Here is a 27,160-nt window from a genome sequence, read left to right as displayed (position 1 = left end):
TGCCTTTAGGAAACCGGCCAAGGGAGCTCAGCGCCTCCGTCCCATTTCCATGTAAGGACAGAGCAAGGAACCATCTAGAAGAACGTGAGCCCCCACTAGGGCACCCGCCCTGCTGGGGTCTTGATCTACACTTCCCAGCTTCCAGAAGTGTGAGAAAGAAGTTTATGCTGTTTGGAAATGACCCAGTCTAAGAGATTTTGTTATAACACACTATTTTATAACAGACTAAGCCAGAAGGTGTCTATTACTATACATACAATAAAATGACGGTAAAATTCCAACAGATTGCTCTTTGACCCTTATCGCTTATCCAATTACTCTCTTCATGTATGTAAGTGATATCTTTTCCTTTTTACACCTCCTTGAGCCCAAGTTCAGCTTAGTAGCCCTCCGTTTCTAACGTTTCCTCAGAATTTGTACCCCTCCTTCTGAGAGCTACTGAGAACATCTATTATAGGTTAAATGGAGGATGCAAATTTGGCACGTCAAGTCGGCCATGAGAAATTCATTTTGCACAGGCTGTGGGAAGAATTTTGCCGTCAGGAATTAGGTGGATTTTACATGAATGAATCTGTTATGTGGATTAGTATGTGACTGTTAGACATTATTTTATTAAGGGATCAGAAAGAAGAAAAGGAAAAAAGATTGATAAAGAGGAGGAGAAAGGGGACATCAGTTAGCGTAATGGCTATGTCATGGAACTCCCATGTAGTCGACTACGGTTCAAGTCCCCGACCTGGTGGCTTAAACTCATGCCGGGTGCGTGTGTATGCGTGCCCAAGATCCCAAGAGGAGAATGGAGGAGAAGGGATTGCGGTGTGGCGAGGGGGGGAGGTGGTGATTTCTTGCTTTCTCTCTGTCTCTCTCTGTCTTTCTAGCAAGCACATACGCCCCATAGCAAAAACCTCTCCAAAAAAAGAAATTCCAAGTCTACTTTTCCAGAAGCCAGTCTAATGAGCTGCTTCCTATATTTATCAGTTAGAATTTTGAATGGCTTAGAACATCACCTAGTCTGAAGGATGAAAGCACTATAAAACATATATCATGCAGTCATTTTTAAATAAAGAAGCTGCATCTTTGAAGAGCTGTACGAGCTTCCGTACGTGAGCACTACTGTGCGTATCGCTGGCACGCTGGTGAGGTCCGGGAGAGCCTAGGACGGTAGACCCAAACTGGCTGCTGTTCAATTTGCTAGGCATTAACAAATAATAATAATCATTTCTTATGGAGGACAGAGCAGGGAACCGTCCAGAAGAATGGGAGCTCTTGTACACATAAAGAGTATCTTCTTTCTGTCATGGAGAATTTTTTAATCACATAACAGTTTTTCTTTTTAATTTTTGTAATCGTTACAGATGTCTAAAAAAAAAAATTTCAGTGAATAATGTAAATGCAAAAGCAAACACAATTCTACATCTCTGAGAAGTTCGACAACTACACCAAACCATTACCGATATTTCAGTAGATTTCTTAATGTCTGTATTTCATTTGCTTTTTTAAATTTAATCGTGTATCCAGATTGCTGGGCATCTTTTATATTTTTTTTCCTCTGGTGCCTCTAGATCATGAGCTCCTTCAAAACTATGAACACACTGGGAATGATGAGATCTTGTTTCCATTCCTGCGTCTTCACCACTCCTTACAGTGCCAGGTCCAGGGCATTTATGCTTGGCCCGAATAATTCCTAAGAGTGTGTGATACTGACCTGATTTTTTTCTACAGTGACATTCAATTTGAATATTTTCTTACTGATAATGTTATGTGTGTGGTTATTATCTACTTCTGTCAAAGGCTGGGATTTGTAAGCATGTCTAAACTCATTTTTATTTATATTCATTTATTTATTTATTATTACAGGAAATGTGCACTCATCAGAGAGACAGAAAAACAAAGTGTGAGGGAAAGTGAGAAATCATCCCCAGGGGGATGGTCACACCACAATCCCGTCTCCTACTGGGATTTTGGGCATGCATGCACATGTGCCTACCATGAGTTTCAAGCCACCAGATCTGGGACTCAAACCGTGGTCAGCCATGTGGGAGTCCAGAGCCTTAATCACTATGTCACCTGCTGGCCCCAGATATTTCTAAAAGGATCAATATTCTCTCTCTTCTCTGTTCAGTTTGATATGAAGCACTTAACTTGCTCTTACTTCTTTCAAACACTATTTTGCTTATCCGTTTGGATTTATTCCGTGTGACATTTACAACCAGATCACTACCAAAGAATTATTAATTTAATAATTTTTTTCATAATTTTATCACCTATTTTGTAGCTACATTTACAACCCTGCTAAATTAAATTTAAATGATTCTTTTTTCCAAAGATTACAAATGCCAGCTTACAAATTATTTTGACTTCCACTTAATGGGCTATGACATATGTCTTCAAACATGTTTTTACATGAAGAACGTCTAAGGAGATTTAAGGAGTAATTTATCTGAGCTCTTCCACCTCTGAGCCTGCGTATTCTCATAAAAAATACATGAGCTAATTTAGAATGATTATTTCTGTAGATGATCATTTCCTTCTGAGAGATTGCTGCATAGGTGACGTCTGAGGATGGCCAAGCACTCATTCCTTCAGGTGAATTGGCTTTCTTTTGTGCGTATTCAATGTTAGCTTTGTATTTTCTTTCTATAGTTTCTATATTATGCATGTGCTGTGTGTGTGTGTGTCTGTAGATACAGATAATTTCCATATATGTAAAATTCAAACGTAGTAACAGGTTGTATCTACTCGGTACTCTGCATTATTACTCTCGTTCACTCTGCATTATCACTCTTGTTCACTCTGCATTATTACTCTCGTTCACTCTGCATTATACTCTCATTCACTCTGCATTATTACTCTCGTTCATACTCTCGTTCACTCTGCATTATTACTCTCGTTCACTCTGCATTATTACTCTCGTTCACTCTGCATTATTACTCTCGTTCACTCTGCATTATACTCTTGTTCACTCTGCATTATTACTCTCGTTCCCTCTGTATTATACTCTCATTCACTCTGCATTATTACTCTCATTCACTCTGCATTATACTCTCATTCACTCTGCATTATTACTCTCGTTCCCTCTGTATTATACTCTCATTCACTCTGCATTATTACTCTCGTTCACTCCGCATTATTACTCTCATCCACTCTGCATTATTACTCTTGGTCACTCTGCATTATTACTCTCGGTCACTCTCTGTTCTTGACCCCGAGAGGGAAGAATCCTATGACCAGTAGATACCGAGTGTGGCCATATTCGCAGTGACATAGAGGGCCATGGCAGCTGACGCAGCTGAGCAGAAGCTCTCGGTGTTAATAGAAGATCTGGTTCAATTCCTTGCTCCCATTCTGTGCTCACTGCCTTAGAAGGATCTGCCCTTACACAGAAGCCGGAACTGGGAAGACCCCGGTTACCCATCTGAACCCCAATAGCCCCGGGAAGTTACAGTAGCTGATCTGCAAACAATCAAACTGCATTTGGGGAAAGATCAGAGTGTTGTAATCCATTGGGATTGAAATTGTTTTTATGAAAGCATAACTCATACACTGAAACAGTCATTCTTTCAATCAACTTGACTTAGTGTAGAGAAATCTCTTCAATTACCGGAATCAGACTTTAGATCAGGTTGACAAAGATTTCTTCAAATTATTTTTTTTAATTGACAGAGGGCACATGCACTGAGATAGAGAGAGAGAGAGGAGAGAGGAGAGGAGAGATTTTCTCCTTCCTGCTAGGATTCGAGGCAGGCATATCCTGGTGCCCGGACTGTTTTCTCAAGCCACCAGGATGGGATTCAAACCACGGCCGGCCGGGTGGGATCCCTTAACCACTTTAGTATGAGGCCAGCCCCAAACTTACTTTTAATTATTGTTCCTTTTCAGTAATAGTTTACCTTATTGAAATGTCTCAGCAATACAGACAATGAATTTCTACTTTCTGAAACATCTTCTGTCTTAATATCTTTAAATATTTCATCAGCCTCTTAAATTAGAATTGTTCAAATTTGTTTCTCTAACCTCTAAAGATGTTTAATGAGGTGTTATTCTAAATATCTCTACTACTCGTTCAATATTAATTCTGCATGTTTGATTTTTGGTAAAATATTTCTAATATTCTTTATCTCATTCTATTCTCCCCTGGTTTCTCTTGTAAATTATCTCTCATTGTTTCTCTCTTTAATTTCTAAAACTCATGCTTTTCTGATTTTAGCTTTTTCAAAAAATCACGAGTTCATTCCATGTTCATGTTTGCCCATGTAGAAAACAAGTGGACACTGCAGTTTTCGTTGGTCGCCTATTCGCTTTTACAAAACCTCTTTACATCTTAAGCCTAACGGTGGCTTGGAATTTTGTCCTCCTCAAACTGATGATATTTATCAAGATTTATTTTTTTTAATTTTTGCTATTTACATGGAGATGACATGCAAAGTTCAGTAATATTGGAATAATCCAAGCGGCCTACCTCTCTTTGTTAATACTAACACTATTAGATCTACTCCAGTGTTGGCGCTGCCTGGCACCTTCCGTCAGAACGCCTCCCCTAAAGCCTGCAGTTTGCATGCTGCAGTACTCACTGGGCACTCTGGCTGCACGGATACCCGGGCTCTCTGAAGCCAGATGGAAAATAGGCACTTCAGTCCTAACTAAATACAGTTCTTTGGTGTCCGTTGTGTTACAAACTCATCCTGATGGTTTTTGTTTGTTTGTTTTGTTTTGTTTTGTTTTTGCCATAGAGCGTGTGCACTCAGCAGAGAGAAACAGAGAAAGAAACTGAGACATCACACGCCTCCACGGGAGTGATGGCTATATGCCTGGGTTTTGGGGCACACACACACACACACACACACACACACTCCTGGCATGATTTTCAAGCTGCTAAGTCAGGGACTCGCACTGTGGTTGCCCATGTGGAGGTCCAGAACCTTAACTACCACCCCACCTGTTGGCCCCAACAGCCTCCTCCTAACTTATGCTTCCTTCCCTGGCCACTCATCCTCACTTCTTTCACAATCTTCTCATCACTAATGCTGTACTTGTTTTACTATCTTCTTCCTCGGCTTCTACTATTAACTAAATACAGGGACTCTCAAAATTAGGTAAGATTTGGCTTCTAAGGTACCCCAAATTTATCACATCCAAACCTGTGTTATATTTCTACCAAACGCTGAGCCAATTGCTACCTTCTCTTTGACAAATGTTTGTACCCTCTAGCAAATTAAAAACAAAAGAAAAGAAAAACAAAAAGCTATTTTCTAAAGCTCCATGCGAAGTAGTATTAAAAAGCCTCAAATACGTTGAATGGCTCAGAGTCTATGCTACCCCTTATAAGAGTTTACCAGTAATTCTTAGAATCCGGAATATGGAAATGTATAAAATGCTTCCAGTTTCTGTAAACACTTACTATTTCATATGCTGAATGACTTATCTTTAAGGGCCCTAGATTTTAGAGGAGAACGCCATCATGGTCAAATGCATGTATTTAATGAAGATAAGGAATACAACAATGCAGTCTCCATGGCCTGATTCTTGTGCTCTTCATCATATATGATGGTATTCACGCATGTGCACGTTGGCTGTGGTGCGTTATGAAGACTGAATGATGTTTGGTATGAAGCAGGCCTTTCCTAGGGAAGATCTAACATTTAGTGTGTATCTCCTAAATACTTACTCAAGACACTGTAAACTAACTCACCCTATTAGTCCTTACAGCAACATCTAGGATATATTATACTATTTTTTAAGTCATATTGTGTAATCTGTCTCAAAGATATTAAATAGCACCCTCAAATATGTAGATCTTAGCCATGGACTTAAGACATAAATCAGAGCATATTTAATGAAGAAGGCCATGAGGGTTATATTAATCTATACCCAACTTTAATTTCTTTAATGCCTGGAGTTGCTAATTCTGATGGGCATGAGTATGGGTGAATTGAGTATGAGGATTTGTTTCCTGAAAACTGCATTCAATAGAGAATTTAATATTTTCTGTGGGAATTTTTTCTATTTTTCAAACCAAAGTTGAGTCCTTTCTCTCCCCAATATCATTAAGCCCAATAGTATATTTTATAAGTTAGACCTGGAAACAACATTTTAAATACATGTCAACTTACAGATTTATCAATGACAATATTAAATAGTTGAAAGAATAAGAAGTAAATGCAATAAAAATAAGTCAATGTTCACTTTTTAGAATATTTTCTTCAACAATGAATAGGGAAAAGCACTTAAACATGCAGGAAATATAATGAATGGTAGAAAAATTAATGTTACAGTTTATTAATAGATTTGATAAATTGCACTTCCAGGGAAAGTAGAACAAAATTAGTGTTTCATTATGACATATTTCGCTAAAACTCCCAAGATCTTAAGATTTTTGATTTCATCTGCTTTGAATATTATACCCTAATTTTGGAACTATAACAAATCAGAATTAATATTTATAAGGTGTTTTACAATTAGTAGTAACTTCATTGTCAAGTCAATGTTGTTTTACTTGAGTTTAAGCATATGGTAAAATGTGTGGGTAGTTCATCATAGAAATGGATATGATAGGAAAAAATACCTGTCTCTAGTTACTCAACTTAAAGTTTTATTTATTCAGTATTCTTATCAAATTGGTTAATATTTTAGGAAAAATAGCTATGAAGCTGTTTAACAACAATTAGACAACTTATACCCTTAAAGTAAATGAAAATTATGGGTGATTTCTGTCTTACTTTTCAAGTATCTATATTAGTGCCATAAGGCTGTGAAAAGCATTCATCTTGGGACCAGCAGTTGGTGTAGTGGATATGTCGCTGGACTTCCTTGTAGTCGACCGTGGTTTGAGTCCCGGACCCAGTGGCTTAAACTCACGCCAGATGTGTGTGTGTGTGTGTGTGTGTATGCGTGCCCGGGATCCCGAGAGGAGAATGGAAGAGAAGGGATTGCAGCGTGGCCATCTAACCTGGGGAGTGATTTCTTGATTTCTGACTCTGTCTCTCTCTCTGTCTCTCTCTGTCTTTCTGGTGAGTGCACTTACCCTATAGCAAAAACCTCTCAAAAAAAATTGTAGGCATTTTAAATATAAAATATAAGGATTTTTGCTACTGTTTTTTATTAAATGACAGTCCTACAGGAAATTAAATACAAGCGTGACCTTAAGCAGGTCTCTTTCTTTACTTAGGACTGACCTGACTTGTATTAGAATAGAATGGTTCGACCTGATCAATATTCCCCATATGGCATGTAGAGATACTAGCCTTGGTAAATCCTCTGTTAGGAAAGTAATTTTATGGTCAATTAGTTTGTAAAAGTGTTTGTGTCACTTCCCCTTTGGGGGAATCATAATGCACTTTGCTTTATTTAATGCAGTCTCTATTTCATTCAATAAATAATTATCTGTTAGGCACTGCATTTTAGTTTTATTAAAAGATGGATAAATACTAAAACAGAAACCACAATACCACAAAATTAGATAACATTTGTTGTATACCTTGTGTGGTATTTTCAAGTTATTAAAGCACGGGATTTTTTTTTTTTCATTCATCATAGAGAGTGCATGCATGGGCTCCAGAGAGAGGGAGGCTCACCTCAGAGGGTCTGGCCACACTGCCATCCCTTTCTCCCGCCGAACTCCTGGGCACACAAGTGCACACCAGGGTAACGGGCGTGGATCCAAACCTGCAGCTGGCCCTGTGACTTCCAGCACTGCAGCCTGGCATGCCACGGGCCGAATCATCAGGCCGGACCTGGTCATAGGCTGCATTTTACTCATGAAACACTGTTCCCTTTCTACCTCTAACCATGGAACATGTGAGAGGCTCATGGACAATGTGTGCACTAGAAAATCTATGCATGAATTTCTAACTGTTTTTGCCCCCAAATAACTCTTACTTGTTATAACAAATCTGAACAGGATCTAGTTTGAGGTTCTAACAAAGATCAGACTTTAGTGTGAAAAGAGACTTGAACCTCTGTAAGAGCAAAGTGAGTTCTGCTACACTGAAGCAAGAACACCAAATTTATGGTGGAGATTGATGAAGTGATTAATATCTCACAAACATTTTAAGGGGTCAACGCCCCTAAGAAATCAGCAGTTTACCAGTGGAAAATTTGTTTTAAGAAGAGGATCGAGTAAGGGACCGACAGGTGATGCAGTGGTTCAGGAGCTGGACTCTGACATGGCCAACCACAGTTCGAGTGCTAGACCTGGCCACTTGTTTTCTCACTTTCTCTCTCTCTCTCTCTGGTCAAATTAAAATAATAATAATAATAAAATATGTTGCGATTCAGGAGAATGGGCCTCTTGCTAAATCCAAAATTTGGGGGGTAAAATATATATACGGAGGGTTAGAATGAGACCAGGTGTTGCTTGTTCAGTATCTCAAGCCCGGAAAGATGAGTTGATCCTTGAAGGCAATAACATTGAACTTGTTTTAAATTCAGCTGCTTTGATATAGCAAGGCATGACAGTTAAAAGTAAGGATATAAGAAGATTCTTAGGTGATATCTGTCTTTGAGAAGAGGAAAGCTCAGCAGGCTGATGAGTAAGACATAAGGGTTTGGTAGAGACGGTAACAAACTGGTGGTATCTAAGACCATTATGTGATATTTTAAAGATAACAATAAAAGAAAACCATTGATTTTTGGGGGAGGAAGGGATGAGACAATGTTGAAGATGTCACCCTCAGTGGCAGACTACTGACATAAATTTGTGTGAAAAAAAGTTAATCTTGTCAGTGTCTTAATTGAAGAGGACCGATGATTAGCAGTGGAAAAAAGAACCGATACCATAAATATTTCTACTGGTTCAAGTGAATCAACCCAACTGAAGAAGAAAGGTGAGCAGACTTTCTGCTCAATGGAGGCCAGAGCTACTGCAACCAGGTCTGTGACACACAAGTGCAGAGCTTTCGATGAAAATTTTAAATACTCCTGGAACATTTCTTCAAAGGATTTCATGAGGAAGGGACACGTGGCTTACCAGGATGATCCTGGAAGCAACACAAAGCAATGGCTGGAGGGGTGAAAGAAGCCCAGTCAAAGCAGAAGTGGACCAGCCAGAGCAACGGTCATGGCAACAGGGTTTTCAGATGATCAAGGCATTTTTCTTTTGACTTTCTGGAGTGTCAGAGAATCACATCTTTTATGAAAGTATTTTGAGAAAGTTAGCAAAGGCTTTAGTGGAAAATTACCCAGACAGCTTCATGAAAGCCCTTCTCCACCACCGCGATGTTCCTTCTCATCAAAGTTTGCAAGCATTTTTTTTTCTTTTGGAGAGGTTTTTGCTATAGGGTGCGTGCGCTCGCCAGACAGACAGAGAGAGACAGAGAGAAAGAAAGTGAGAAATCACCTTCCAGGAGGGATGGCCATGCCACAATCCCTTCTCCTCCATTCTCCTCTTGGGATCTTGGGCACGCATGCATACGCACCTGGTGTGAATTTTAAGCCACGGGGTCCAGGACTCGAACTGCAGTCGATTACATGGGAGTACAACGACATAGCCATTACGCTAACTGCTGGTCCAAAGTTTGCAAGCATTTTGAGGGAAAATAATTAGGCATCCACCTTACGGTCCTGGTTTAACGCCTTCTTAATTCATTTTGTTTCCTAATCATATTAAAAACAAATCAACAGAAAACCTTTAGGATAGACCCCCATAGCACAGTAGTTGAGGGTTGTGCATAAGAAGCCTAATTCCACTAGATCTACTTCAGTTAGACTTCTGGCCCTGGAAGCTTTCAAAACTTGCCAGGCACCTGTGCATGTACGTGTGTCCAAAATCATGGCATGATGGAGAAAAACAGGATTGAAATCATTGGTGAGGGGGCCAACAGGTGGCATGATGGTTAGGTGGCTGGAGTCCCACATGACCAGTCATGGTTTGAGTCCCAGACCTGGCAGCTTGCTTTCTCACTCTATTTCTCTTATTCTGTCCCTCTCTGGTCAAATTAAAATAATTAAAATAAAATAAAATAAAATAAAATATAAAATAATTCTTTTAAAAAATGTGGTGAGACCATGTCCTATCAGGGAGTACTCTCTCTCTTTATGAAGCAAGTGCGCTCATCCTCTGGCAATAAAAACAAAAACAAAAAAACTATAAAAAAACACATATTTTTCTTCAGTTATCAATGTAAAAAGACTGCATTTATTTCACTAACTTCCCAAAGTCTTCAGTTCTTTATGAATGGACTAAGTAGCTGGTACTGCCACTTATGAAAATGTCTTGAATATTCTGGATCTTGAGATCTTTCCGTTTCTGCCAGCGCATGCAGATATTCGCTATGTACTAAGGATGTACATGTGCGTCTTTCGAAGTCTGTCTCACGTCACTCAGCGTAAGACTCCTCTACTTACCCACTTCGAATCAAGTAATAGGGTCTCCTTGTTTCTTACAGTGGAGCGACCCTCCATCGTACCTATGTGCCACAGTCTTCCAACCCAGTCATTAGTTTTGGAACTCTTAGGTTGCTTCCACGTTTTAGTGATTGTGAATAATGCTGTAATAAACATGGATTTGCAAGTGTTTTTACCCTTCATTATCAATCAGCATTTTGAAGTCTCCTGTACAGTAGGTGAAATCAGTGACGTCGTAGTTCATGTTAAGCTCAGTAATCACAAAAGCTTCCTCTAGGTAGTAGCAAGGGAGATGAAGAGCTACATACTTCAGAAAGTTTGTAGAGAAACGTGAAATTAAAATATGAGTTTCCTTTGGTACAAAATCATTTTGAAATCCATGCATAGGTTTTCAAAATACTGATTTTTCATACTCTTCATACATTGTATTTTCTTTTACCTTATCCTGAAGGAACAGTGGGCCATACCCATCACAGATCTTCAACTAGACCTGGCCACTTGTTTTCTCACTTTCTCTCTCTCTCTCTCTGGTCAAATTAAAATAATAATAATAATAAAATATGTTGCGATTCAGGAGAATGGGTCTCTTGCTAAATCCAAAATTTGGGGGGTAAAATATATATACGGAGGGTTAGAATGAGACCAGGTGTTGCTTGTTCAGTATCTCAAGCCCGGAAAGATGAGTTGATCCTTGAAGGCAATAACATTGAACTTGTTTTAAATTCAGCTGCTTTGATATAGCAAGGCATGACAGTTAAAAGTAAGGATATAAGAAGATTCTTAGGTGATATCTGTCTTTGAGAAGAGGAAAGCTCAGCAGGCTGATGAGTAAGACATAAGGGTTTGGTAGAGACGGTAACAAACTGGTGGTATCTAAGACCATTATGTGATATTTTAAAGATAACAATAAAAGAAAACCATTGATTTTTGGGGGAGGAAGGGATGAGACAATGTTGAAGATGTCACCCTCAGTGGCAGACTACTGACATAAATTTGTGTGAAAAAAAGTTAATCTTGTCAGTGTCTTAATTGAAGAGGACCGATGATTAGCAGTGGAAAAAAGAACCGATACCATAAATATTTCTACTGGTTCAAGTGAATCAACCCAACTGAAGAAGAAAGGTGAGCAGACTTTCTGCTCAATGGAGGCCAGAGCTACTGCAACCAGGTCTGTGACACACAAGTGCAGAGCTTTCGATGAAAATTTTAAATACTCCTGGAACATTTCTTCAAAGGATTTCATGAGGAAGGGACACGTGGCTTACCAGGATGATCCTGGAAGCAACACAAAGCAATGGCTGGAGGGGTGAAAGAAGCCCAGTCAAAGCAGAAGTGGACCAGCCAGAGCAACGGTCATGGCAACAGGGTTTTCAGATGATCAAGGCATTTTTCTTTTGACTTTCTGGAGTGTCAGAGAATCACATCTTTTATGAAAGTATTTTGAGAAAGTTAGCAAAGGCTTTAGTGGAAAATTACCCAGACAGCTTCATGAAAGCCCTTCTCCACCACCGCGATGTTCCTTCTCATCAAAGTTTGCAAGCATTTTTTTTTCTTTTGGAGAGGTTTTTGCTATAGGGTGCGTGCGCTCGCCAGACAGACAGAGAGAGACAGAGAGAAAGAAAGTGAGAAATCACCTTCCAGGAGGGATGGCCATGCCACAATCCCTTCTCCTCCATTCTCCTCTTGGGATCTTGGGCACGCATGCATACGCACCTGGTGTGAATTTTAAGCCACGGGGTCCAGGACTCGAACTGCAGTCGATTACATGGGAGTACAACGACATAGCCATTACGCTAACTGCTGGTCCAAAGTTTGCAAGCATTTTGAGGGAAAATAATTAGGCATCCACCTTACGGTCCTGGTTTAACGCCTTCTTAATTCATTTTGTTTCCTAATCATATTAAAAACAAATCAACAGAAAACCTTTAGGATAGACCCCCATAGCACAGTAGTTGAGGGTTGTGCATAAGAAGCCTAATTCCACTAGATCTACTTCAGTTAGACTTCTGGCCCTGGAAGCTTTCAAAACTTGCCAGGCACCTGTGCATGTACGTGTGTCCAAAATCATGGCATGATGGAGAAAAACAGGATTGAAATCATTGGTGAGGGGGCCAACAGGTGGCATGATGGTTAGGTGGCTGGAGTCCCACATGACCAGTCATGGTTTGAGTCCCAGACCTGGCAGCTTGCTTTCTCACTCTATTTCTCTTATTCTGTCCCTCTCTGGTCAAATTAAAATAATTAAAATAAAATAAAATATAAAATAATTCTTTTAAAAAATGTGGTGAGACCATGTCCTATCAGGGAGTACTCTCTCTCTTTATGAAGCAAGTGCGCTCATCCTCTGGCAATAAAAACAAAAACAAAAAAACTATAAAAAAACACATATTTTTCTTCAGTTATCAATGTAAAAAGACTGCATTTATTTCACTAACTTCCCAAAGTCTTCAGTTCTTTATGAATGGACTAAGTAGCTGGTACTGCCACTTATGAAAATGTCTTGAATATTCTGGATCTTGAGATCTTTCCGTTTCTGCCAGCGCATGCAGATATTCGCTATGTACTAAGGATGTACATGTGCGTCTTTCGAAGTCTGTCTCACGTCACTCAGCGTAAGACTCCTCTACTTACCCACTTCGAATCAAGTAATAGGGTCTCCTTGTTTCTTACAGTGGAGCGACCCTCCATCGTACCTATGTGCCACAGTCTTCCAACCCAGTCATTAGTTTTGGAACTCTTAGGTTGCTTCCACGTTTTAGTGATTGTGAATAATGCTGTAATAAACATGGATTTGCAAGTGTTTTTACCCTTCATTATCAATCAGCATTTTGAAGTCTCCTGTACAGTAGGTGAAATCAGTGACGTCGTAGTTCATGTTAAGCTCAGTAATCACAAAAGCTTCCTCTAGGTAGTAGCAAGGGAGATGAAGAGCTACATACTTCAGAAAGTTTGTAGAGAAACGTGAAATTAAAATATGAGTTTCCTTTGGTACAAAATCATTTTGAAATCCATGCATAGGTTTTCAAAATACTGATTTTTCATACTCTTCATACATTGTATTTTCTTTTACCTTATCCTGAAGGAACAGTGGGCCATACCCATCACAGATCTTCAAATCTTTGGGAAATAACTGCCCAATTTGTGTTTTCCTGGTAACTTATAATATTCTGCCTCATCTAATTGTCTTTATATTGTCATGAAAACCTGTATCGCTAGTCATAGATTTCTGTCACTGTATTAGAATGTAGGGTGCATGTGTGGTCCGAGTCCCTAAGTTTTAACGTTTTCTGCATAGTTTATGATTTATTCTAACATTTAGCTGTTTATTTTTTCATTTACTTATTATTTACACCTTAATTTCTTCTTCATTTCCTGTTCATCCTAAGATCCACTTAGACCATCAATAGATTCATTCATCATTTCTGATAGCAAAAATAAAGAATGTTACATGTCACCAGTAAGAAGGGAAGTTTATTAACCCATTTAATCTTCATAACAATTCCAAGACTCAGATTTGGTACCAAAATTATCTACTTACTTTGGAAAGTTGCTATGGGAACTTCGGAGTGGGAAAGTGCATGAACCACATGAAATTCTTACCCTGTGGTCCACAGTCACATGGTGGTGGTGAGGAGGAGGATGTGGAGATTGACTCTCTGAATCACTGGACATAATCGGCCATTATTTGGATGCTGTTGATTATAAAATGCAGTTACTTTCAGAGAGTCAAATTTATCTTCTTCAGATCTATGGCCAGGGCTCCATGGCAAGTAATTTCACTTCTTTACTTAGATTTGTGTGAAGGGTGTGACTGATTTCTGGACAGATACTGGGTTGTCGGCAAAGTCGTGACACATTTTTGCATATAAAGACATAGAAAAATATGTCATGACTTTTCTGATGACCCAATAGTTAATTAATTCCTCAGTAGTATTTCAATTAAACTCTGAAAATTATTACTTATCTATGTGTTATATATATATATGGCACTGGACGTCCACATGGTTGACCGTGGTTCAAGTCCTGGGCCCGGAGGCTTTGGAATCACACGGGGCAGATGTGTAGCATGCCTGAAGTCCCGAGAGACTAGGAGAGAGGGATTGGAGCATGGCCATCCCAAATGAGGGAGTGACTTCTCACTTTCTCTCTCACTGTCCTTCTTCGTCTCTCTCTGGGGAACGCACATGCCCTATGACAAAAGTGTAAAAAAAAGAAAACAAAAGCCAAAATGAAAGTAGAATCTACGTATAGGATGGATGTACTGGCCCTAGGGAGTGTAAGCTGAACACGTTCACCGTAGTCATCTTTGTCTGACTCCATCTAGCCAGAGCCAGCATTTTTGCTCATTTGTCCCTCTAGCGTCTCCATCTGTTTCCCTCCAGCACCTTAGTTAAAAAGCTGCAGTATAATACAGGTAGTTCCTGTGCTTAAATTTAGCGTAAGAGTCCCGCCAGTCTTCTGACCATCTGCTTGTATAATATCCTTTTTCCTCTACCTATTTCCTACTTCAGTCTTGTATTCGTTATCATTCACCAATTCTAAAATGTGTTACTTGCGCCAGCAGGTGGTGTGGTGGTTAAGGTGTTGGACTCCACACATGGCTGACTGCAGTTCAAGTCCCAATCCAGCAGCTTTCTTTCTTTCTCTGTCTCTCTCTGGTCAAACTGAAGAAGAAGAAGTGAAATTAAACAATTCTTTAAAAAATCATTACTATATTTTTTAAAATTATTATTATTAAATTCTATACTTGTGCTGAACATAATTAAATCCTACCTACAGAAAAAAAAAAAAATGATGATGTCTGAATACCCTGCATTGTGAGGCGATACATTGGCATAGTGAGTCAGCTACCTCCCAAGCAAAAAAATTCTCAATGAGCAGAAGAGTGCCTATGAGGAGTACAGAGAGCCCAGCTTTCAAAGGAGTCGGGCCTCCTGCCCTTTCTCAGGGAGCTGCTGCCTCAGTCTCCGTTCATGCTGGACAGGGCATGCCTGAGGTTGTCCCACAAATCAAGCCTCACTTGGAGAAGGCTACAACTACCAAGAGGAAAAGCAGGATCAGCCCAACAATACAGTTTGGGCCTAGGTATACGGGAGCTAAGCAGGCTGGAAGGTTTATCTTCTAGAATAAAAACAACTATAATAAGAAAGATAAGAGCCCTTACACAAGCGGCCGTTTGATTGTATTCTCGAAATATTCATGTAAGCTCCCCAGGGTGTAAGAGAGGATAGGGTATAATGGGTAACCATTTGCATAAGAAATCACTCTCAAAGTTTAAGAAACTTCCATGGGGTTCAAAAATAGGTTTAGAGCAGGAAGTGTATACTCTTTATGTTGAGTGTGCATTAATATTATTTCAGTATGTTTCCCCCATTGAGTTGGAGTTAATGTATGTAAATATTCAATGCATTAGTATATTAATGTTCTTAGAGTGGTGGCGAGTGCCCACTGTTATGTAAATATTGCTGCTCTCGTTATTCGTATTATACTTATGAGTAATAGGCTTTGTTTGGTTTGTAACATTAAAAAAAATGGAAGTCAGTATCTTTAAAACTATTCAAATTCTAGCATAACCTATCCATTCGCTTTTTCTTCTTATTCTAAAACATTGAGGAAAGAATAAAATATTTACTCATTAAAAATCTTTCTATTTAAGGGAACCAGCAGTTAGCGTAATGGCTATGTCGCTGGACTCCCACGTAGTCGACCGCGGTTCGTGTCCTGGACCCGGTGGCTTAAAACTCACGCCGGGCGCGTGTGCGTGCGTGCGTGCCCAAGATCCCGGGAGGAGAATGGAGGAGAAGGGATTGCGGCGTGACCATCCCCTCTGGGGGGTGATTTCTCGCTTTCTGTCTCTATGTCTCTCTCTGTCTGGTGAGCGCACGCGCCCTACAGTGAAAATCTCTCCAAAAAAAAAAAAATCTTTCTATTTAATTGTTGAAGTTCCCATTAAGTAAATTCCAAATAATGTCTCCATATTTTAGTTTTAAGTTCCCTGAGACTGAATAAGCTACACCTAGCAGTGACCATGGTTTCGGTGTCACCTGAGGAATGGTAGTGAGATAGAAAACGGTTCAATTAGAAGAGGATGACAGGAAGGATATGGGGGACCAGCAGTTAGCGTAATGGCTATGTCGCTGGACTCCCATGTAGTCGACCACGGTTCAAGTCCCAGACCCGGTGGCTTAAAACTCACGCCAGGCACGTGTGCGTGCATGCCCAAGATCCCGAGAGGAGAATGGATGAGAAGGGATTGGGGCGTGGCCATTCCCTCTGTGGGGAGCTTTCTCGCTTTCTGTCTCTCTGTCTCTCTCTGTCTGTCTGTCGAGCGCCCACGCCCTATAGGGAAAACCTCTCAAAACAAAAAGAAGAGGGTGACAGGAAGGATAACAAAGGGGTGACCACACTGCCCTAGGAAATTCCTTCCTTCCCTGCATTACTGCCATATACAGGAGATGATGCTACTGTTTTCTTCTGAGCTTTATAACACACACAAAGATGTGTGCATTAACTTGGCTTGCAGGGTAACCTCTCAAGGTACACAGCTTGTTAAAGAAAATGAAATCGGATTCCTTCGGAAAGAGCGCACAGTGCTCTGCGCCGACAGCCCTGTGACTGCTCCAGGAATTTACTCGGGCAGTTCGTTTGATGGGTTACTGAGAACTGCCATAGTCTCCCTTTACCATGCAGGAATATCCCATCGTCCATCTGGCCGGGATTTGGGGCATGCACGCACACATGCCCAGTGTGTTTTTCAAGCCAGCACAGTCGGGACTGGAAGCTCAACTGGTCTTGCGGAATCCACTCCCAATGCACAGTGCTTAGCCACTGCGCTCTGGGCCAGGGCAGCGGAGTGTGCTTTATTGATATACAGCTGAATTTCCAAGTATGCTGACATTATCCACAATTTTTTTTAATTTTTTAATTTTTATTTTTTGAGAATTTTTTGCTATAGGGCACGTGCACTCACCAGAAAGACAGAGAGACAGAGACAGAAAGCGAGAAATCACCCCCGGGGGGATGGCCACGCCACAATCCCTTCTCCTATATTCTCTTCTCGGGATCTGGGGCACGCATGTGCACACACCCAGCATGAGTTTAAGCCACTGGGTCTGGGACTTGAACCAAGATCGACTACATGGGAGTCCAGCGACTTAGCCATTAAGCCAACTGCTGGTCCTACTATCCACAATTTATAAGCCAAAGTTATTATGATTTAGCACTTAACCAGCTTCTGAAAGCTAGTAATTTGGGGCCAGTAGATAATTTAGTGGTTAAGGAGCTGGATCCCACATGATTGATTCAGTGGTTTGAATCCCAGGCATGGCAGCCTAAAAAACATACTGGGCATGTGAGTGTGTGTGCCCCAAATCCTTCACTCTCTGTCTCTCACTGGTGAGCACATGTGTCCTATGGGGAAAAAACATTAGTAATTGTATACATATGTATGCATACTTGTAAAGTGAAGTGAATTGACATTTTCTTATTTCTTAAAAAAACTGCTGAAATACATTGGACATGAATTTTGGGAGTGGGGTCAGAGTTATTGGCTTCCTGGAAAAGTCATGACATATTTTTTTCTATGCAAAAATGTGTCATGACTTTTCCGACAACCCAATATATATAGAACCCAGTAAAATCACTACTCCAGAAAATTACATGGATGTTGGCCAAAGTAAATAAAAGTGTAAACTTCCTCTTTGATATGCTGCTTCCCAAAATACTTAATGTATCGACAATCCCACACGGGGTCCAAATTCAGTATTTATCAGCAGGTGAAAGTTGCAACCCACACTCTTTAACAGATGAAGCAGGAATTTGATGTTTGCATAGCTCTTCTTTTGGATGTGTGATATGCTTTCCATATTTTACAGACTGCGAGGTGGATTGGGGCGTGGCCATCCCCTCTGAGGGGTGATTTCTCGCTTTCTCTGGGTAAAATAACCCAACGCTCAGTAAGCCGTCCTCGTAGTCTCGTTTTTACCGTAGCAGGTTAGAACTGTGGGTGTGACCTGCACCGTGAGACCTGACCCTGGGTGGGAGCCGCAGAGGATTTGGAAAGAACGCACACAGGCTCACAAGTAAAGGAAAGCAGGGATCTGGGGGGTCTCCAAGCAGTGGCACTGAGCTGTTCCCAGGTTTGTTATTTTATAGGGCGAGGGTGGGGGGGTAGCAGGACGTGAAGCAGGTGTTTTGCTGTCGTCAGCTGAAGCTGTGCAACATCTTGCCTCTCTGCTTCTGATCTGGCCTCTTCTTGTCTCCCTGGCCTTCTCTGGCTGATACATAGCCTCCCTCAGCCTCGCCGACCTTGCAGGGTAGGCACAAGCCGTGGGAACGTGCCTTTGGTCTTCTTTAAAGGCTCCCATTGTTCTGCCCAGCAGGTCCTGCCCACCCCTACAAACTGCAAGGGACCTTCAAGATGATTTTGCTTGGCTTCTCCACTTTGCTCCCTAGCAATCAGGGACCAAGTGGCTTACCCTAAACGGGTCCTGAGTTCAAAGGAAGCGTTCAGGGCCTGGCCTCGGTGAGATCAACTAGAAAGAGAACACATTGGGCCAGACTGGTTCGAGGCCAATCTACTAAAAATGGTTTCAAAACTTTTGGGGATAAAAATACAAGAAAGCAAAAATGATTCAACCAATGGGTTATCAAAATCCTTGCATTTAATCTCAGAAACTGATCTGACACCAGCCATGGTGGCACGTGGTTAATGCGGCCATCCATCAGGCTGAAGCCACGTGGGCGGCCCAGGCTTGATTCCCTGCCCTTGGTCGAGGAAGGTTGCAGTGGCCCATGCTGTGGTCCCTGCTGCTGGGGAGGCTGAGGCAAGAGGACTGGGATGCAGTGAGACTGTCTCTATATTTTAAAAAGACCTCTCATGTCATGGCCCCATGGTCTGTCAGGATTCATCGTCTACCATAGAAACAGACTGTCTCTATATAAATAATATAAACAGACCATATGTGTGTATATAATTAATTAGGTCTTATGCATCAGATTTCAATCCTGTAATAACAGAATGTCTTTTATTGAAGCATATTTACATTTCCAAATATAATGTTACTCTGTTCACAATTTATGAGCCAAATTCGTTTATGATTTATCATTCAGTCTAGTTTTAAAAACTAGGCATATTATATATACTCAAAAAGTGAGAAAAGACACTAAACTACACGAAATATATGTATAAAAGCAAATGTATGAAGAGTGCTGATTGCAGCAACTTTAGTATGTTCACAGCTAAGCCCAAATATCAGCACACCACACTCTACAAAGGTGTCTCACTTCAAAGCAAAACCCCGTTACTCAACTATCATTCCTGTGTCTTCCTACCATGCCCAGCCTTCCACAACATCTGGAGAAGTCCTCTCGGTAGTGCCATCCCATGACAGAAAGGTAGAAAACAAGGAAGTGGGACCAGTAGGTAGAGTAGCAGTTATGTCACTGGACTCCCACATGGACAAATGTAGTTCGAGCCTCAGATTTGGTGGTTTCAAAATCACACTGAGTTGTGTACATGCATGTCCAAGATCCTGGGAGAATAAGGAGAAGGGATAGTGGCATGGCCATCCTGCCTGTGGAGGATGGAGGTGACTTCTCCCTCTCTCTCTCTCTCTCTCTCTCTCTCTCAGCAGGCACATGCACCCTAAGGGAAAAACCTCTTAAAAATTAAAAAAATTAAAAGAAAAAAGGGAAGACAAGGTGTATACATGGAAGCGAGAAGCACAAAGGACCAAACTTGGTTTATCCCAAGATATCAATATTGTCAAAACCCACTCCTAAGGTAAAGGCTTTCCCTTCACATCCACTCATGGGAGCTCCGGCCTCAGAACCAAATCACTCCTGAAAGGCCCGTCTCTTCCTACTGTTACAATGGCACTGCTTCAGCGTGCGTTTTGGAGAGGACAAACATTCAAACCACAACACTGCTTTTTCTACATGTATACGCATAGATGCTCCTTCACTTATGATGGTTCATTGAGCCCTAAAATGAACTAAGCCTGTTTGCCGATGGGCTGCATAGAGAGAGTGCACAGGACAAACGTGTATGGACAAAACAACGTAACTAGCAGGTGAAATCTGGGGAGTCACTGTGCTGCAGTTTATTTTTAAATTTTTTTATCATAATTACCCTTAAAGCAGCTCAGATTTTACAAATATTTGTGTTGCACACAGTATAATTTTGCCCAAGAATCTAAGCAAATGCCTTTAATACGCCGCAGGGTATTCGTTGTTGATGATTATTTTGCAGACTGGGCCTGGTGGTGCAGGGCTGCTGGCCAGCATCAGGTCACGACAGAGTGTCATCCTGCAGGTTACCAGTCTGGAAATACATCAGGATTCAAAATTCAAAGTATAGTCTCTACTAAACGCATATTGTTTCCTTACCAACGTAAAGTCTAAAGCTTGCAAGTTGGGTACAGATAGCATAAATATCTCACATACGTGCATATGTATGTGTGGCGTATCTGTTTTATGTAATACAGGAAATCTATTTGTGTATGTGTGTGATATGTAAGTACATATATAACATGATGACTTGTCAAAAATGTCATGCATTTTTGCATAGAAAAAAATATGTCATCGGGGGCCAGCAGGTGGCGTGGTGGTTAAGGATCTGGACACTCCCGCATGGTTAACCAGTTTGAGTTCCGGACCTGGTGGCTTGCTTTCTCACTTTCCCACTCTTTCTCTCTCTCTCTCTCTCTCTCTCTCTCTGGTCGAATTGAAATAGATGAACAAGGGACCAGCAGTCAGCATAATGGCTATGTCGCTGGACTCCCACGTAGTCGACTGCTGTTCGAGTCCTAGACCTGGTGGCTTAAACTCATGCTGGGTGCGTGTGCGTGCGTGCCCAAGATCCCGAGATCCCGAGAGGAGAATGGAGGAGAGGGGATTGCGGCGTGACCATCCCCCCTGGGGGGTGATTTCTCGCTTTCTGTTTCTCTGTCTCTCTCTGTCTTTCTGGCGAGCACACGCCCTATAGCAAACCCACCGCTCAAAAAAAAAAAAAAAAAAAAAGACCGCATGAATGGGAAATACCTTCGAGTAGGCATGCTCATAAAAAAATTCAAGAACATGAAATATTGTTCAGGAAACAAAGAAGTCATTATTGAAAACGGACAAAGATAACATCATGGCACAGAGAACTGATTTTGGCTCAAAAGGGGTAGGAATGGGAGCAGGGAGGTGCAGGAATCGGGGAGTGAGGTGCAGGAATCGGGGCAGGGAGGTGCAGTATCACTGTGAAAATATATCTGTCTTGCCCTGATCATCAATTCTGTCTCTTCATAATAATGCATTAAACAATGAATGGTTTGTTACCGGAAAGAGAAGACAGCGTTGGGCTTCAGCCCACATGTGCTCGCTCCATCCAGCATCATGTATGATGGAGTCTTTCACAGAGTCCCAGGACGTTGCCAGACCTCGTGGGAGATCAGAGTGTCCTGGAATCGCACCAACTGTTGGTTAAATCGCTGCGCTCTCTCAACTCGGGGCATCCTTTCCAGGAAAAAAATTAGTTCAGAACTCTGGACACTTGAATGTTGAACACCATCAGCTCATTCCATGAGGTAAAGTTAGTGCTCTTTTTTTTTAAATCAAGACTTCAGTATGAGTAGCTGAAAAATGGAGGCAAATTCCAACGACAGTCACGCCTTCTGTGGGCTTCGTTTGTCTATCGCAGTGGTCACTAACTATAGATTCGCCATTTTAAAAGCCCCTTCACTCATGTTGGAAGAAGGATTCACAAGGAGTAGAGCTGACATAAAATTGTGTGTGTGCATGTGTGTCGCACGCGTGCATGTGTGTTCACCGTTGTATGTCACCTTGGTAGGCATTCTCATCACTTCAACTGTTTGCACATGTAAGATTTGAGCTTCACAAATACAGCATGAGTGTGAAAGCTAAACATTGGTGACACATTTTTAAATTGTTAGTGGGTGTGTGCACTCAGCAGAGAGAGGGGGAGAAAGCGCCCCCAGCGGGTCCCACCGCAATTCCTTCTTTTCCATTCTCCATTCAGTTCGGTTTTAGCCACACATGCATGTATCACACCATGTCTCTCAGACTGCCAGGCTGGGATTCGAACCACAAATAGCCACTTGTGATCCAGCTTCCTTAACTGCTAGGCCACAGGGCTGGCCTGATGATAATTTTTATCATAATGGGCAGCACGGTCTCCCCTTCATAGAGACTAGAAACTAAGAAAACGAAGGCACAGCTGTTAGAGCAGTTTCCCCAAGGTCACGGAGCTAGGACACCACGTGGACGAGGTTTAAAATCAGCATGTTCCTGGCCGAATCTGTCATCATAGCTACTTTGCTGTACTGACTCACACTGTTTTAAATCTCGAAGTGTCAATTTCGTTTGAAGATTTGAGAGAAACACATTACTTTTATATTAAAATAAGCAAAGATATATTATGGAGGAGAATGCAAAAAGTATGTGAATTTTTAATACAAAAAGAGACTTCAAAGAATGTTCTTGCTTGTACCTGGTTGGTTCAGCCTAAGGCACTGGATCTCGGGGGGCAGGCGCTCACTGCCCTGTGCTTACGGGACGACTTCAGTGGAAACACGAAAATTACCACACTACACGAACTTTCTCCTTGCTGTGTGTTGAACCTGTTAATATTTATAACCTTCTGTTAGCCATGTGCTTAGACCAAACTCCTCCTAATTTATGTAAAAATGAAACTAGATGGAAGGAACGCAGACAAACATGAGGACGGTTGCACTGGGCAATTTGCATGATCTAAGTTGGCGATTTCACTTTCCCCAGTAAATTCTCAGTAAATGCAGACTTCACTGGTCTTAAAAGGGAAACAGCACCGTTAAGAGGATGGCAGGCGTCCAGATTCCAATCACGTTGAAGTATGTGGAGAGCTGAAATTGAGGGCCCTCTGCCATCAATTCTAAATTTAGCACATGATACAAAAGTTGCTCTTAAACTTTGGGTGTGGACTCCGCAGTTTGCGGGAAACACGTTTCTCCTCGGTTGAATGGAGAACAACTCGTCTATTGGAAACTCATGCTACTGGGTTTAAATAACAGAGTTTGCCTTTTTTATCCTAAATGTCTTTGATCATGTGGGTCTGAGATTTTCTTGTATCACCAGCAGGCCCAGTTACTATATGGAAAGGAGAGAAACCTGATTAAAAACACATAGTGAGAGGCCAGCAGGTAGCGTGGTGGTTAAGGTGCTGGATCCTCACATGGCTGACCACATTTCGAGCCCCAAACCTCGCAGCCTGCCACCTCACTTTCTCTCTCAAATTAAAAAAAAAAAAAAATACTGATAAATAAAGTTAAGTAAATAATTATTTTTAAAAGACACACACAGTGACAGTTCTCTTGGAGGTTCCGATCATTGGTCAATGACACATGTTAATTACATGGCTATGACCTAGCTACAGACAGAGATGATAAGGAACACGCATGCACACTGCACTCAGAGAGGCCCGGGGGGCAGGAGTCCTAACTGCTGACTTTTGAGTTTTCACATTTGAAAAATGAGGATATCGGTACATATGTAAAGTTTTGACATGTAATTCATACAGTAAAACTTAAAGGGAGTGAGTACTTCCTTGCCATACAAACTTAGTAGGTAATCTTCACATATTTACCTATTGATCTGTAAGCTCAGCTCATACAAATTGAATGCTCCACCTGGCTATGAAGGACTTTATGAAGGTTTTAATCATTGCCAGCAAGAAGTAGCTACGGTGCTTAGTTCAATGACATTGTAGTTACTACACACCACAAATACTACCGAAATATTAGTACTCACATTCTCTCACGCACACCAACCAGTAAGTCACGTGTGTGTCATCTCACTCTATAAACAATACTCATGACACCTAAGGAGTTTGAAATGACAAAGAGTCATAAGGGTTACGGGTTGTAGCTCTCAGAGGATAGATTTGAACCTGTAATGATCTGATTCCAAAATATTTGTTCTTCCCAATGAACCTTCAGTAATTGGAAGGTTCAGGAAGCATCTTCCCAATCTTCCTGAATGATAAACCCATCAGAGTATCCTCACCCATCAGTCCGTCCTGTGCAACATTGTTCTGAAATTGTAAATAAAATGTACATGTGATTTCTTGGTATCCTAGGAAATAAAGAACAGGAAGAAGACATGAGTTTATTTGACGGTTGTAGCTTTAGTGACTTCTCTGTTACGGTATCCTACATTTATAGCTGAGTCTCTGATTTATAGCTTTTAGAGTAGTATGTTGGAACAATCAAACTGGGAGTTTTACAATAATTTTATGAGGGTTGTAAGTGACATTTGGTGACATTTGGTCACCTTTAGGTTAAATTCTGATAGAAACTCTGAGTCTGAGGGACCGCTTATGTATTCTAACTTACTTTGGAAGGTCATCCCAATGATACTTTTAATACTGATAGTAAGAATGAGCTCTGTAGGAAATCTTTCTATGCTACAGAACATGCTTCTCTAAACGACCTCATTTTCTCTTTGTCCTACTCCTTGAGATGGACAGGAAACTTTTACTATTCTCATGTTAATGATGGGGAAATGGAGGCTCCATGGTGAGGTGATGACTGGAGCCCGTGGACCAGGGACCCTGATGTGAGAGGCTTGTCCTGAGCCCTGCCTTTTAGTTCTACCCAGCCGGCTGTAAAAGAGTAAATTTAGGAATTAATTTAAGCCAGATAGATTTAAAGGCTGGGTTAAACAGTATGTGTACCCTAATGTGGGTTTCACATCATGAGCTTTTTCTTTTTATTTATTTGTTTTTTTTATTTTGTAGAGAGAAATTCTGGAGCATGTGTGCATACTAGACACACAGAGACAGAAAGAGAGAAATCACCCCCGGGGGATGGTCATGCTGCAGTCTCTTCTCCTACATTCTCCTCTCGGGACTTGGGGCATGCACATACACGTACCCAGTGAGTTTCAAGTTGCCAGGTCCAGTGGCCAGCCATGTGGGAGTCCAGAAATGTAACCATTACACCATCTGCTGGTCCCATGGACTGTTCCTAACATCTAAGGTCATGTTAACCCTTGTTTGCCTGTGTATCTGAGAAAAAGAGCCCCTAGGCATGTTTGAATATGCGGAGTGGCAATCTGATTCCCCGAGTTAAATCTAGGTAGAAGTACCATAAATGGGCTAAGTGACCTTCATGTCAGATAAAGGTCATATGACTGGCAGCAGAAATAACCAATCGCAAGACAATATTACCTTTTAAGGAAGGGATTCCCAGCTCTGGTGTTTAGCTCCCCAGGTTTGCCTCCGGTGTTTCAAGGATGAAGAAATGTTTCCAGGCACACAAATATTTAAATGTTAAACTACTCTTCTGTTTCATCCTTGTTTTCCTGTGTGGAGCCATGGAACTTCCCATGTGTGATGTCACAGTGAGCTTTGCAGGAAGAGCTTGGCTGGCATCGTACTAGGAGACCCTCCAAAATGCCACATGGAAGCAAGAGTGGAAGAAGTTACTAATCCAGTAGCACTGTGCCAGGGAGGGGGCTTCTGCTCACGGCCACGCTGTGTCTCAGATGCTCTCCTGGCTTGTGGGTTCACAGATAGTGGACACTGTCAGATTCGACCTGGATTCTGTTTTGTTTTTAATCTCTTCCCCTAAAATTTCATTTTCTCCTCCTCTCTCTCTCTTTTCTTTTTAAATTTTGTTACAGGATGTGTGCACTCACCGGAGAAAGACAGAGAGAGAGAGAGATAAAAGAGAGTGAGAAGTTACTCCCGTGAGGGAGGCGGCCCGCACTGCACTCCCTCCTCCTCCATTCGCCACTTAGAATTTGGGGCAGTCATGCACACATGCTCGGCGTGTTTTTCCGGGTCTATGACTTGAACCACACAGTCAGCTACGTGGCGTGCAGTCACCTTAATCAAACGCCACCTGCTCGCCCCTTCCCTCTCTTTTTTCTTCTTCTCTTGTACATCTTGGGTTAAAACTCTGTTTTTCTGGGGCCAACAGTTGGTGTAATGGCTATGTCGCTGGACTCCCACGTAGTCGACCACTGTTGGAGTTCCGGATCCAGTGGCTTAAACTCACCCTGGCATGTGTGCGTGCGTGCCCAAGATCCCGAGAGGAGAACGGAGGAGAAGGGATTATGGTGTGGCTATCCCCTCTGGGGGTGATTTCTCACTTTCTGTCTTTCTATCTCCCTTGATCATTTCTGGTGAGCACACGAACCCTATAGTAAAAAACTCTCAAAAAAAAATCCCGTTTTTCTAACAGTCTTTTCGAGATATAATTGATAGACAGAGCACTGCAGTTAAGTAACGTGTACAGTTTAATGAGTTTGGCCATATGCAAACATGTATGATCCCCCAACTGCAGTGAAGGTAATAGATACTCTCGAAGTTTCCCGTCTCTGTCTTTATTCATTTCATGATAACATTTGCATGAGCAAACCCATAGAAGAGTAAACACCCTCTTAACACATTTTGAAGTGCAAAATACCATAGTGTTACATGTAGGCACGCTATTTTACGTCTGTCCTGAAAGTTATTCAGCTGCCGTATCTGGCATGTAAGCTCACGGGCTATGCCCACACCTCACTCTGCCCACCTCCTTCCCCACAACCACTGCTGTGTCCTTCCTCTCTATGAGCGCGGTGATGGCGACCCCCTGTGAGTGACTGTGTCCTTCCTTTCTATGAGCGCGGTGATGGCGACCTCGTCTAAGTACAGTCGCAGGGTGACCCCCTGTGAGTGACTGTGTCCTTCCTCTCTATGAGTGTGGCTGTGATGGTGACCTCGTCTAAGTACAGTCACAGGGTTACCTCCTGTGAGTGACTGTGTCCTTCCTCTCTATGAGTGTGGCTG

General features: G+C 41.6%; 1 long non-coding RNA gene across 5 annotated transcripts; it reads right to left on the bottom strand.

The window, feature by feature from the left end:
* Positions 1-20,252: 20,252 nt before the first annotated feature.
* Positions 20,253-25,700, bottom strand: LOC102480879 (uncharacterized). Of its 5 annotated transcripts, none has more exons than XR_335662.1 (4): positions 25,553-25,700; positions 24,388-24,456; positions 21,667-22,967; positions 20,253-20,665 (listed from the first exon to the last, which is right to left on the bottom strand). It is a non-coding gene; the product is annotated as an uncharacterized LOC102480879 (long non-coding RNA). The 5 variants fall into 5 exon arrangements; XR_001370959.1 differs by lacking the exon at positions 20,253-20,665 and having other exon boundaries at positions 21,487-22,544; positions 22,838-22,967; XR_001370960.1 differs by lacking the exon at positions 20,253-20,665 and having other exon boundaries at positions 21,487-21,843; positions 22,838-22,967.
* Between the last annotated feature and the right edge of the window lie 1,460 nt (positions 25,701-27,160).

Source organism: Tupaia chinensis, unplaced genomic scaffold, assembly GCF_000334495.1.
Source record: "Tupaia chinensis unplaced genomic scaffold, TupChi_1.0 Scaffold000487_1, whole genome shotgun sequence".
Classification (NCBI taxonomy): Eukaryota; Metazoa; Chordata; class Mammalia; order Scandentia; family Tupaiidae; genus Tupaia; species Tupaia belangeri.
The sequence above is the reverse complement of the archived record's forward strand: the minus strand, read 5'-3'. Positions and strand labels throughout refer to the sequence as shown.